A 15040-nucleotide genomic window follows, 5' to 3' on the forward strand; every position below is an offset into this window, starting at 1 on the left:
TGTGCTTTTCGAAGAAATATTACAAGGAGCTCTGCTGGGTACAGCTTGCTCACGGAATGGACATTGTGTAGTGGGAGGAATGGTTTCAAAAAAGAAATGATCCATTTCACTGGAATCATACATTTTCATATACCTGTTTCCCTTTGACAAAGAGCAACTGAATAATTCTAATCCAGGTTTTATTCATGTAGTTTACTTTTCTAAAGGACCACCAGGAAGATTATTTCTACTGGAGTAAAATAACCATTTAAAGCAATGTTCAATTTAACAGTTAACTTATGATTAATCATTGAACATTTAAGTGTTCACTTTCAGGGTCAGATGAAGTCCTGTTGCTTCCGAAAATAGTCATTAATTTGTAAACTGCTTTAGTAACTGCTATTAATTGGGTAACCTGTGCTTATTTATACAGTTTTGAATAACTTGGGTTATATTTGGCCAAATAAAAAATTATTTATAAATTGGTGAAGACCCCTATCACTCTATGCCAAAGAAAGTGTAGTGGATTGACTTACCTGACAATTTAAGCACAGTCTGTCATCAAGTATACCAGCTGTACTTTATGTATAATTGAAAGTATTGTTACCATAGGAAGACAATTACAACTCCATTCAAGGTCTATTCTTTTCTATAAGCTTAAATGTTTTGTGGGTTGGATTTTTTTGTTTGTTTTGTTTTTCCCTAAGCTACTCAAAACCAATTTAATCTGAAAAAAGAATGCTTAGTAAGTTTAAGTAAAAGAAAATTACCAGAGTTTTGTTTTGGTGAAGACATCCCATACTCATGTGTCACAAAGCCTTAGGGTCTAGCAGGTCAGGATCCCCTGTTGCTGAAACTGTTCCGATAATCTTTTTTGGTCAAGTCCAGGTGGTTCTGTTTAACATTGTTGCTTGCTTCTGTTAGAATCTGGGCATTCCTAATTCCTAAACTCTGCCGGTTACTTTTTTTACCATTAACAATAATCCTAGGAATATGAAAAAACAGAATAACATGACAAGATTGATTACACACGTTAATAACCTAAGAAAACTTCAGCAAAGCATTTAAAATAAAACTTGTTAATTAATCCTATGTGCCTGAATAGATGTAGGAGTATTTGAGCTTCTTAACCAGGGCAGTAGTTCAGCTTCCACAGTGGAGTATATAACAGCATTTGCTTGATGTTCCAGTAGATTCTCCAGTATTTAGTCATCCTTCAAAATGGAGTATATCTATCTTATTCAAAGGTGCCTTTAGAAGTTCAACTGTATACTAATGATATCTTCAGTTTTAAGGGCCAAAATCCTGCCCTTGTTGCAGCTATGTTTTCTAAAACCAGAAGAGAACAAATACCTAGATTTCCTAACAAAGACGCTTAACTTGTCTTTGCTAGGACGGCTGGCAGCGGCCAAGTGTATTAGCTGAATGTGCTGTTAAGACTTTGCATCAGGTGACATGCAGCAAAGGTACCAAATCCTACAGGTAGCATTTAGCTCCCAACAGCCAGTTCCCAACTGTGCTGCTTTGTGTGTCAGCTGTAAAATGTGTATTGTCTTTCTGAAGCCTGACTAAGCAGCTTCGGATGTTACAGAGGCTCCGTTGGGTGTTTTAATTTGCATAGATTAGTCTTTCTCCTTTTTATTGCATTGACTAATCAGGAGAATTTCTTAGCCCAAACATGTTTATAACCTTGTATGATCATCTTTGGCTACACAGATAAAATATCCTCTCATTTGCCTGATTATTGCATGAAAACAGTACTCTTAGAAAGCGAAAACACTAATTTAACAATCCTTCCCTGCCTCTCTGCTTTGTCTTCCCCTTTTTCCTCCCAGAACCCACTTCTCCAAATCCTCACCTCCTTTTTCCACTTCTTCACTTTGTTGAAATCTTTTGATGGCATAGACAGAATTACTTGGCTCAATTTGCAGGCCCAAAAGCAAGTGGAAATATTGAATGTGTGTTTGGCAGGGACGGGGTTTGCTGTGGCTGGAGATGGCAGTGCTCAGCAATTGCCCCTTCCTCATGTCCTGCCTGGGGAACAGGGCAATCCAGATGGGGAGAAGTGGATGAAGCCACTGAGGGAACAGAGAAAGGGAAAGGTAGAGCAGTAGTTTACTGTAGAGAAAGTCTTGGGAAGACTGAGGACAATTTTTTGGGTGTCTGAAGGCCCACCGTAGAGTGGCTTTTGTGGCTGGCTGGTCTCTGCAGCTTCTTGCCAGGCCATGTGCTAGCAGGCAGGAGGAAACACCCTGATGCTGAACTGCTTCTCTATGCTCAAAACATAAACTGCCCTAAGTAAATGCAGCTACAGTAATTGACTCACTGAAGCGTACGAATGCCTGATCAAGTCTCAAAGAAACTCCTGGCCTCTCGGTGTTTCTAACAGATGGACAGAAGAACCTATAGCACAAATGCAGGCCTGAATACTCATTCCAAGTTTTCACTGAAATCTGTATTAGCAGATTTAGGCTTTGATATTTCATATCAAGTGTTTGATACCTCTGCAAAGAAAATTGAAAATGTTGCCTTAGGTTCTGATAATAGAGTGAAGCTTAGAAATCAGTCAAAAGAAAGGCCAAATTTAAGGATGACACATGTAAACCAATCTGGCATCATAGTTTTGTAAGATTTTCATAAAGCATAATGGATAAACTTCCAACAATGACTACTAACACAGTTTTGAGAGATGAGGAAATGCCATTTGAAAATGGCGGGTTTTTTAATCATGTTTGGAAAATGGGAGTTTTTTCCTAAATTTATTTTTGTGGAAATAGAAACAATCTGAGTTTAACATGAGCTCAACAAATAATTAAGATAAAATATGCTGGAAAAGTGACAACTTTTAAAATGAGGAAATTCACATATCTACGTGAATAGATAGGAGAATTTTTTGAAACAGTGAATAAATTAAAAAGGATTTAACCTAAATGCAGCTTAAATGCAGTATTTCATTTGCAACTTTCTTTTTTCTGTTATTTCACTAGAAAATGTAAAAGACACTCACCTTCCCCATGAGTGGTGTACTTAAGCAACTGCCTGAGCCACTAGAAGGAGCAACAGTAACTCTCTTAAGTATGCTGGGCAGATGTGTCTGTCACAGCCTCGGCTTATTAGATCTAATCCCATTACAAACCAGCATTGGCTGCATGCTCCCAGTGCCATCATAAACAATTCTCTTAATTTCCTTATACAGTCATCTAAATATTGTTCCAAGCACAGAGAACAGAGTGAACTGTCTTCATAGATAGATGAATGTGCACTCTGATTTATCCTATTGATTCTGTGAAGCCAGCTGTTTGAATTAAACCAAGGACCATGAACTACAGGCCAAGTGGCCATCAGAGAGCAAGGGTGAATGGCAGATAATTTCAGAAAGAGACAGGTAGAGTTGTCCTTGTACTTATTCTATCACAGAACCAACAGTCAGTCAACATGAAGTGTTTTTGTACTCTCACGTACATCCTCATTTTTCATGTGGGCTTGTTACATTTATTTCTTTACTCTGTCAACCTACTTGTTACCAGTTCCTTTGCTGACACATTGATGCCTTCTAAATTAATGTATAGGAATATGGTGCCCTGATTTGTTTCAAATCATCAGTGTTTGGAATAACTACAGTGCACTGTAGAAGGGTAACTGCAGGACTATAGCATCATTGTGTTTTCCTCTGCTTTTCCTTCTCTCGTTTTTTAATATGAGGTTAAAGAGATGATTTGGAACAAAATGCACATTTTACCAGCCTAACGTCTTTTACTTTGTGCACTTATTACTTACCACAGTGGATTTTCAATTCTAAGTAGGGCATCTTTGCACTGTTGAAGTACAAATGCTTCCATACTTATTCTAGATGAGGGGGAAAGTGTATTGCTGTACCATACCAGAACACCCCTTAATAGCACTGTTGAGAATAGCTTCCTGAAAATGTTTCCTAATGGCTATAGACATCCATTTTTTATGCTTACCTTCACCTACCTTCAAAATCTTTTTGCTAGGACTAGTATGGTATAGTGTCTGATATTATTACTAATACTTATTGCAAAGATGGCATTATGAGAAGCCAAATGTATAATTTTGTATTCATGGCTTTTAACAAAAAAGTCTATTTTTCTGATCTTATTTTCTCTGCCTGGTGTTGTACAAATCATCTGAGCTTGTCTGGAAAACTAATTTGGTGTTACTTCTTGGTCAGAATAGTAATTTCTAAGTTTCCTTGGTATGCATGAACTGTAGTTTTCATTAATTATTATTACCGCGTTTTTAGAGAGGTGAGATAGTGGTTTTTTTGTCTGGATTTGTTATGCCTTTTTTTTTTTTTTTTGGTTTCCTTATACTATTGTGAATTGTGGAGAACTCCATTGATAGTTGGGGCATGATAGGATTTTTTTTTTTCTAATTACATTTAAATGATAAAAATGAGCATAGCAGTTCAGGACTGGGGAGCTGTCAGTACAGGGTGGGCAGTCAGTGCTGCATTCAAATTCAGACCCGTATTACTAAGACAGTCATAATTTAAAAGTGAATTTATTGAAAATTAGTCACCTGACTGTCTGTTTCTGGTAAGAAAGAAGTTCAATAAACACATCTACAGTGTTGCCATTGACCAATCTCTAGGTATCATCATAAGGTTTAGTAAAGTATTTACCAAGAGAGCTTACTCAGGCTTGGGAATCTTTTCCACATGCTGATTCTTGCAAGTCATTCCATTTAAATCACATTAATAAGCTGCAGAATCAAGCTCTCAGTTTTTTGTTTCACTTTTATTGCTTTAAATTATAAGCTGTATTATTATACTGTGACAGGTAAATCAGAAAAACTAAGGTGATACCTCTTGGGATTCTCTTAAGCTGCTTATATTTCAGTTGTTTTGCATAAACATGGCTTGCTTACTTCTTATTCAGCATAAAATAACATTTGTATTCCTAGAAGAAAACTTAAAGAGGACTGTGGGAGGTCTTTAACTGTTGTTGAATAGTGAATGGCTTTTCACAAGTTCCTGGTTTTAAATTGAAGTAGTTTGAAATTTCATTGTACTCCACTCCTTTAAGCACTAGCAAAAATGTGATAGCCAAGGGTGCCATGACACAGCTATGCTCATCTTAGAAAACATGCCATCAAGCATTCTGTGTGATGGCTTTCTTTACATTCATATTGAAAATTAATTTACAGTTGTCAAAATAAATGATACAATCATCCAAATAAATGACACAACTAGTAAATTAGAGTTGGACTGTGTTTTTCAGTGAGTGATTTGAAAAGTAATTTACTTGTGATTCACTCATGCAATTACGTGATGGCCTGTCAAACTACCTGACTTTAAAAATAACTCATTAAAATGTAGAGTTACGTCAAATGTATCTCAGTGAACTGCATTCCTGAATGTTTTCTCTTAGTTTCTGCAATGCATAAGAGATGTTTGCTGCCTTCCACGTGGCTAGAAGCAACATCCGATGAGTCTTGTTTTCTTCGGTAGTGCCTTGAATACTTTCAGATCTAACTTTTTAGTTCCTTCCCACTTATGGCTGACTTTACGCAGAGGATGTTGTGACTAAAGTCTTGCTGATGGTCTTTGGGTTTTGTCCCTTTACTGAGTGGAATTTTGCAAATCTGTATTGTGCAAGTATTCTTTTCTTCTGTGTTTATCATAAACTTTAATCATAACTGTAAATAATTAAGAGCAGGATATCAGACGAGATTTCCACTTAAAAGGTGTGCCCAGTAATCACGCTGATCTCAGCTGATAAAAAAGATTAATTACTGTACTCATCCTGGCTACTGTTGGAGATTCTGCTAGAAGGAACAGCAAAAAAAAGTGCAGAGCAATTAATTGCTCTGTGTACATTCCATTGCTAGTGCTCTTGCTCCTTTTAATACTTTGTAGTTTTATTATCTTTTCTGAAGCTTTTATGAATTCTTGTGAGTATTTAAGCACTTCTGAAAAATTACTTAACAAATATAATCTGTGGCACTCAAATCCGGTGGGGCCGCGGGGTTTGATGGAGTCGGGATGATGGTTAACTAAGAGCATGCGTGTGTGCACACTCTTCTTAGCAGTGCAGTCACTCATTCATTGCATGACAAAACCCCGCTTTTCAGCCAGCAACGCTAGTGGGAAGGAATACAGGTGTCTTAGTGACCTGACTGAAATTCTCAACATTTGTGGTAGGTAGTTCTCGGCACTGCCTTCCCTCGTCCTTGGGCTGGTACTCATGCTTCTTGCATTTCTTGGTATTAACATGACACACTTTTAACTCTGGTTCTTAAATAATGCAGTGGAGCCCTTTGAAGCCCCCTGGTCTTCATCCAGATATTTTTATTCATGAAGGCACAGATTACTATCATTTATTAATTATTATAGTATGGCAGATAAGCCCTAACCAAAATTATGGCCCCATTATACTAGGCAGTGATTCAGCACAAAACCAGAATGTTGCTCTGCCAAACAGTTTTATAGTTCTTACTTTTCTGTTTTATAGAAGGGAGTTAAAGGCAGGGCATGAAGATATATCTTTTCTAATGTCACATAGGAAGACTGTGACAGAATCTGGAATTTAAGACCTTATTAATCTTAGTCCACTGCCTTAATCAGAACAGCATTTTCTTTCCTTGCAGTAGTTAATATTATTTACTTAGTGTAGCTAAGCTTTCTGCCTAGGTTGATAGGAAACACTATTAAACTATGGTATAATAATGCCATAAATCTAAACCAATTCACAGTATATTCACCAGGGCAAAGACTTTGTGGTTTTAATATTTAGAGGATGTAAAAACTATTTATTTTTGCGTTAAAGCAAAAATGTGTGTGCACTTTATGTGCAAATATTGTATTTGTTTGTGTTTTGCTTTTCCCCTAAAGGAATGAACCAATTACTCCTCTCAAACAGAGCATGACGTACTGGAGTAAACGTTAAGAAAAAAAAAATAGCCAAAGTTCAAATAAGTAGTTACGGTAAAAACAAAACAAAAGCCTTCTGTGAATTCAAGAAGTTTGAAGTTAGACTATAACATGTCAAGAAGAAAATTACAATAGAAACTTTCTATGTTATAAATGATGCTGCTCTGCGAGCAAGGATTATGTAGATCTTTCTACTCTATTAGGATTCATTCACCTTTGAGACTATGGGATTCCCTAAAATTGAAATGTGGACATACCCTCCTGTAAGTGTCTGAAAAACAATGCTGTGGCAATGCAAGCGGAGAGAAAGAAATCGAAGCAAAATAATATTGATTTTTATTACTTGTAATTTTTTATTATTTGTAATTTATTTATAGAGGAGGAGGAAGAGGAGATAAATGCTGTTTCTCAGGCCTTGTATTTACTATGCTCTGTGAGCGTCTGTTTTGCAGAGACCCAAGCCATATAAACACATATGCTCTTAGCAATTCAAATCCAGCACTTGGCTCTGTAAGGTGATAGTGGATTCTTAGGACCAGTAATGCTCAGTGGCCCAGCTCATGACCTGGACTCATGTTGCAGGGCTTCACTACAAAAGGAGAGAGCCTCTCCACCAGGCCTGGAAGAGGGGTATAATCCTCTTCAGCAAATCATGGGTTCAGAAGTGCCAAGTTGCAAAAGGTTCAGGTACATAAATGGGTTTAGACTCTCTGTCTTTGTAGCTCTGGCCTGAAGGCTCTTGCCAGTGGCCAACAATATGACAGCTGGAGTTCAGTTCTCCCTAAACCTCCCTCATCCAACTCTCATCTCTCCACTCCCACACACTTCTTCCAGAATTTGTGACATATTTAATGTTTCTAAGTATTATTTTGTGACATATTTGATGTCTTTAAGTCTTTATGCTTCCATAGATATGTTTGTAGCAAACTAATAACAATTATTGCATATCTGTTAAGTCGAAAAAAAGTCCTGTGTGCTGGGGACTGCATTATATAAGTGGCCTTGGTTTAATATATCTGGGATTTTAGTTGGTACTAACGGATGTTAATAAGGAAGCTCTGTCTTCCAAATTGCTAAGTTAACTAAGCAGTTAACTGCTTAGTTGCAAATAATAAATGATCTCAGAGGTCCTTTCCAACCTTAACGATTCTATGATTCTATGAAATAGCAGCTAAATATTAGCAACTAGACAGAACAGTGGGGAGAAGGCCTGAACGTAGTAAATTTGTAACTGTGTGTTTTGTGAACAGTGCTTATGGAATCATAGAATGATTTGGATTGGAAGGGACCTTTAAATGTCATCTAGTCCCACCCCCCTGAAATGAGCAGGTTTTTAAGGTCTTCAACTAGATCAGGTTACTCAGAGCCCCGTCCAGCCTGACCTTGAATGTTTCCAGGAATTTAGACTCTCTGCAGTTCATTATACCCAAACTTTGACCTTTATCAACTTTTCATGTCAAAAACGTCTGGTATTTAAAGACTAGGACTCCTTGTTTAAGGGTGAGCCATAAAAGTATTTAAAAAAAGCTCTGTTAAAATTGTGACTGGAAACAAATATATCACATCTCCAGGAAAATCTGTTTTGGAACATTTTTTTTATGTTCCTGCTAAACTTTGCTTGGCTTGTATTTCCAGATTAGTTTTCCTACTTGTTCTTTAGTGGTCAGTGTGCAGTGCCACAGGAAGGGCTGTTAGGTACAGGGGATCCCCAGTAAGAACACTCTTCTGAGGAAACCGAGTAAATGGAGAAAATATATCAAAGGCTCACTTGCTTGCTGTTGGAAAAGAAAAGGGTTTGCGGACAAGTGGCATCAGGCTAGAAGAACTGGAGGTGTGAACAGCCACGGCTGGAAAGAGCCTGGGGTGTGAGAAGGGGATAGAAGTCACTGCCACAACATCCCTGTGGCTCTGAACATGTAGGAAGGACTTCGCAACATAGGGTTTTTGTGTTCATCTGGGAACACTTTGTGAATCAAGACCAACTTACATAGTTAGAGGTAATATATGTGCTTTTGGGCACACAACTTTTCCAACTGTGTCTAGTAACAGATATTACTTCTCCCTGAAAACTTGGCTCTTGTAGTCAAGGTGGTCTCAAGATACTACATTTAATACAACAGTTTGATGTATTTCACTGTGTCTGCATATTTATGTGTAAAAAGACCACCTGGCTCTTTGATTCTCTAGAAACATTCTTCCTCAAAAAAAACTAATTTCATCTTTCTGCCTTTAATGTTTTCAGCCTGTTTTCTATCCCATGTTTTTCTCCATCTTCTCTGCTTGTCACTGTGCAGAGAGCTGGATCTCTGTGCTGTAGAGGTAGGTCTGCACTTTCAGGGAGAAACCACAAAGGTCTCAAAGAGCACCTTGTTGTAGTAAACCAAGACATCAGGAATACCTCTCTCTTCTCAAAACAGAATGAAAGCTTGGGAAAGGGAAATCTGAAGCTTTTAGAAAGAAATTGTTCAATTCCTACTTCTCAACAAAAATTTGACATCTTTTGAGTGGGTAGTAGCCAGCAGCCTGTTATTTTAAAACAAAGCATAAGAAAATCCTTCTTCTTAGTCTTGTTGGCTTGAATGGACATGCATCAAAAGTGCATTATGTGCAGGGGATTTTAGAGCCTCCTGTTTATGCCTTCCTTTTAACCTAGAAAAAAGAACTAGTGTGAAGAGGGTGCTCCTAAGTGTCAGTGTAAATGAAGACAGAGTGCGAACTACAGTTTTCACTTGTATTTGTTAGTGAAATTAAGCATTAACCAAAACTGTCTTTGGGAGGTACAAAAACTGTTAATATATTGTAGGTAATAAAAATAAAACAAATGTGCATTCCAGAATAGGTTTTCCAGAGCAGTGATACAGAGTCCTCTCTGATACTTCTTTGGGGAACTCTTCCTGAATAGTCTGAAATCATCCACTAATTCTGTGGTCTAAACTGAAGAGGAAGGGCAGTCAGTGATGACAGGCTTTTTTTGAAGGAAGCTATAACAGCATCCTGAGCAAAAGAGATTCTCGGGCAGAACACAAAGACCTTTGAGAGCCATACTGCTATTGTATCTCCTGATTTGTGGAGGAATGTCTTTGCCTTCAGTTTAACAAAGAGATGATTAAGGTAAGGTACAGTAGAGGTTTACAAAATAATGAATAGATAAAAAGGAAAACAACTCCCCCATAAAAATTGGTACAGAGTCACAGTTTAAAATTATTAGGCATTTAGTAAAAGAAAACAAATTAAGTACTTCATGCAGTACTTCATGTAGAACTTCAAAGTTAACTTCTGTAGAATTAAATTGTGGAATTAAATTGTAGAACTGGCTGCCACGGGGATTCTGCTGTTGAGCTTTTGAATTAGCTGAGCCTGCCAGGGGACCTGGTGGGTAAATGAGGATGGATGTTTGAGGGACAAATAAGGGATAACTGAAAGGAAGCGGCTGACCTATGTGCAAGAAATGAGAAGGTTTTGTAACTACATCTTGCAGTTTGTGATCATGGACTGAGGCAGAAACAGGGCTGAATGCATTTGGGTGTGAAAATTTAGCACAGGACAAGACAAACTTGTACAGTCTGAGAAAGTTTGTGATGAAGCTGTTCTTACTGGATCTTCCTAAGTTTGTTTTCTCATTTGAACCTTTTTTTTTAATGCTCTCTGATTGTGCAGTATGTTTTTTCATTCCCTTTTTTGTGTAACTCCAGTTCATAGACTCTCTTGGCAGAAATTTTAATGTAATTAAGGTGCTTAAATTAGACCATTGAAAAACACAACAGAGCAAGACAGATTCTATTTTTTTTTTTTTATTTTATTGGAAAGCATGAGGTCCTGGCAACTTGGAAAACTAAGTTGGACAGTTTGGGTAGCTGTTCATATTGAAAAGCCTAGATTTTTGTTTCTTTTGGAAAACACTGGCTTTCATTGAATGTGTTGAAATAGAAGGAGACCTCTATAGATTGTAGATTTCTTCCATGAAACTTCCAAAATAAATATTTAAAGCACTTTTGAAGTAGGTCACAGCATGCCTAAGAAATATATTTTTTGGCAAAACTAAATCAGTTTCTTTCCTGTGATTAGTCAGTGACTATAAGAATTTATTGCAAAGCCACCGTGATGTGTGGAGATAGATATATGTATATATACACTTTACATGATTATTTGACAGTGACTTCAAGTAAAAAAATTGTTTTAGTGAAGACATGTGAGGTCAGGAGCATATGCTATGATATTTATGATAAGGACAGTTATGGAAAATTAATTGCAAACAAAACCAAGCCGTTTGTATAATTTCCCAAAAGCTTTTTGTCAAGTTATAAAATTTGCCTCTCCCTTATATTTAACTTAAAAAAAATCCCGATACCAAACTTACATTATTTTTTTTTCCCCCCCCCCTCAATATTAAATCACTTTGACTATGTTACGGGGGAGAAAATGCAGAGAATGAGAAGCAGAGTTTACATGATATAATTTGTAACCAAATAATGACATGGGATATTCTGTTCCTTCTTTTTATTATGAAGTAGGATGTTTGCAGTTCATTAAATAGTTTTTAATAAAATTATCTTATTAATAAAAAAAATAGAGTTCCAGGTGTACTAACAGTATGATATAAAACTTGTTGGTTTGTTGGTAACTAACTTGCTATGTATGCCCTAACAGGCTACGAGAATAATTTCAAAGGATATTCCTTTATAAGTGTTACTTTGAACAAAACTGGTTAATGCCAGGTCTATGCCTGGATGAGCTGTTTGGATACAGATTCCACATGGAAAAATGTTGTACTGAAGCACTGTAATATCACTGAGAGCGTATTTATTTGAGGAAACATAAAATTTGGTTCTGAACTCTTACAAAACCAAAATATACTGTGTTTCTGCTTTTCAGGTGTTTGGGTCAGTAGATATACCTTCATGATGCAAAATCATCTGGGAAGCTGAACTGAAATGCTTTTGTCAAAATCTAGTACACATTGCTGCATCTGTTATATAAATACCACCACAGGTTCTTTTAATAATCACGTATGTGGCTTCAGCAATGTAACTGCCTTAAACAGTTGCTCTTCTCCCAGAACAACTTCCATTTTTGAGTTGTCAGAAATTTGGTCTATAAACAGTTTAGATATGTAATAAAGCTTTTGAGAGGAGACTGTACCTCATAAATAAGAAGCCAGTATTTCAATAGTGTTTTCATATTTAATAAAAAAATTAGGTAAATTAAACACTGTGGAAAAAAATAGAATTTTAAATGTCCGTTCCCTACTGATAGGCTGACAAAATTTAACAGCAGACGTTGAAAGACTTTCCAGAAAAAAACAAACCAAATGAACAAACAACAAAACCCCCAAAACTTTACTCTGCTGGCTACCAGGGAAAGTTATAAGCTTTTAGTTTTGGGGTTTGTGTGTGTGTTTGTTTGTTTTCCCCAGCAAATAAAGGTATTCTCCAAATCTGAAAGAAATGAGGACTAATATACTAGATGCTAGAGAATAGCTGCCTAGTTCAAATTCATTGTTATAACTGAACGTAATTATTTTTAGCATCTATTTGATTTAATATAGCCTAGATTAAATGGCTATAGTACTTACTGTTGTAAGCACAGAGAACTAGGATTCCTACTAATAAGTAAAGGATGTTTGTTTATGAAAAATTTTGGATGTTTTTATGTACAGCTGAATTCTTTTGCCTGTATACAATTTTAAAATGAGAAGTTTTGTACTATAACACACAAACTTACAATCTTTTCTTAGCTAAAACTACTAGTGAAATCAATCACCAGAGTTAGTGCAAGTTGTCATCTGGATAAGGGCTGCAGGTTTCAGTTCATAATTATTAATGTATTCCAAAATGACTGTCATTATAGGTCCATTATAGAAAGACTGTATTCCGTGGCTCTGATTCTAATCTGATGACAGGGTAAATTAGGCATGAGGTCAATGAAGTTACAGGTACATAAAATATGGGAGTAAAGCCTGTCCTACCATCTCTGAGCTGGAGAGAATCCACCTAGAAATGATCCTTCTCATGACTCAGTTGTGGCAGTACATCTTATGTAAAATGGAAGGAAAGCATTAATGATCAAGGCCTAATGTCGCTTTGATCTTGATTCATAGTCCACTGTCAGGTCTGTAGTTTACCTTAGGCCACAAGCTGCGGAGCTGTTTTATTAGTGAATTAAGTCCTTGGAGATGAGAGGAATGCACATACAGCATGACGATAATCTTTCCAACTATGTCTTTGCACTCTGAAAGTTAGAGACAAATGTTGGAATTTCAAAGCCTCCTAGAGCATGTGGACTGAAAATTAATAGAAGAAATTTCATTAAGTCCTTGGGCTGCTTTGGAAACAACAGTCATTGTTTCTGTGGAAGCTGGTGTTCATTCAGGAGATCAGTGGGTGTAATGCATGTAATGATATCTGCTGAAACCTGTAGGATTTCATTATTCTAAATTTACATATAAGCTGATATACAGAGGAAAGACTAACAAAATTCATTGTTTTAATAGGAAAAAAAAAATTAAAAAGTGTTACAGTATCTCTTGGATCCTGCTTTTTAAATAAACATGCCCTGCTTTATTTCCAGAACATTAATAGGTACAAGGAATGTGTATTTAATACATTATGAAGCAGTAAGCTTTCCTTCTGCATTTGCTTCATTGTGTAGTCTTATCCCTCATCAAGTTAAAATATGCTCTAACTTGTACAGTCAAATATCTGACTACTTCATTACTAAGATGATCAAGACTTGTTCTGTGACAGCAGGTGGCAAATTAGTTTTTAACAATCCTGCTGAAAAAAGTAATTAGTTCTGTGCCTTTTTTAAAGGTTTGGTTTTAAGCTGTTGCTTTTCATGCTGCTTTTGTTACATTCTGAACTTAATACTCCTTTAGTTAACTGTAATCCATGATTGCCATACAGTATGCAGCCGCTTGTTTGGACAACTAGAATGTAATATTACTCAAGTAGATATCCATTTAAAGGGATTTGTCTATCCAAATTTTCTTCTTTATAGGACATAAATAGACATTAAAGTTGAATTGAAGCAGAATGCTTGTTGTTCATAACAATCTCCTGTTATTTTGAAATCATATTGTTTCTCAAAAATATTAAAAAAAAAAAAAAAATCTCTAAACCTGTTTGAGAATTCAGGTGTGTATCCAAGACCTTATCCACAAGAAGCAACTATGCCTGATGGGAAATGAAGTGAAGAATACAGATATGTTGAATTTTAATTAAAAAATAATCTAATTTATGACACTGGTATAATTAGAAATATAGATAAATACATACCTTTACCAAAGAAGTAAAAAACAAATTTCTCTGACTGAAAAACATTACTTGCTAAAGTAAAGGAGATGAAAGTCTGGAGTGTCTGAGTTACTTTTTGTTTATTCAAGTCTAAGCCCTTTTGCAGTGAAATTCTCAGGTATGTAACTAGAAATTTAACTCTTACATGGCCAACATCCACGGCACGACAGTACAAGAGATTAGCAAAGTAAAGTTAGCAAAATTTTGAAGCTGTGCTATGTGTATTGAGTTATGAAATACTGATGGTTTTCAAAACAGGAAAATACTTTTCATTATGAAAAAATGCTCCATTTTTGGCAGGAAAATTTCCACCAATATCAGCTAAGATTATTTTTTTTTTTAATGACCGTAGGTAAGTGTAGTTGACATGGCTGGTGTTAAGAAGGTATTTCTGTTATGTACTGCTGACCTCTGTTGGCTAATTTCCACTATATGCTGATGTTCTGGCACTGCTGTTTTCTTCCCCTGGGAATTATGAGCATATGTTTGTTTGTTTGTTTTGTTTTGCTTTTTAATTTAGGGAGATTTGTAGCAGGGTAACAAAAACTTGAGCATATATGTTACTTGTCACACATGAGTACACTCATTAAGTGACTTGCCAGTCTCAGGTAAGTGAATGGAAAAGCCATTATGTTGAAGTAGTGATTTGGTAGGGGCTTCTCATGTCTATGAATTTATAAATGTGCTTAAATGGTTTTACTGAGGTGGGGCCCTGGATATACTACGCTATAAAAATGAAAATAAATGCAGTAGCTGCAGTTTTCCTTTGCCTCTGTTAGTCAAAAACTACTTTTGTTTTAGAAAGGATAATTTGGCAAATCATCAGACTGTAACACAGCCTAATTGGTTTTGAAGACGCAACATAAAATTTAAA

General features: G+C 36.3%; 1 protein-coding gene across 15 annotated transcripts in view; it reads left to right on the top strand.

Moving 5' to 3' along the window:
- The window catches only part of MAGI2 (membrane associated guanylate kinase, WW and PDZ domain containing 2), a 756464-nt gene that overhangs the window by 135158 nt on the left and 606266 nt on the right, over positions 1-15040 (top strand). The window contains exon 1 of one of the 15 annotated variants that reach the window (XM_087764986.1): positions 9843-9985. The exons of the other annotated variants lie outside the window; for them this stretch is intronic. The gene's annotated coding sequence lies outside the window, so the exon portion shown is untranslated. Of the gene's footprint in view, positions 1-9842; positions 9986-15040 lie in introns of those variants that run through there. 15 annotated transcript variants of the gene reach the window in all.

Source organism: Nipponia nippon, unplaced genomic scaffold, assembly GCF_047370975.1.
Source record: "Nipponia nippon isolate SJK-2023a ecotype South Korea unplaced genomic scaffold, ASM4737097v1 scaffold_3, whole genome shotgun sequence".
Classification (NCBI taxonomy): Eukaryota; Metazoa; Chordata; class Aves; order Pelecaniformes; family Threskiornithidae; genus Nipponia; species Nipponia nippon.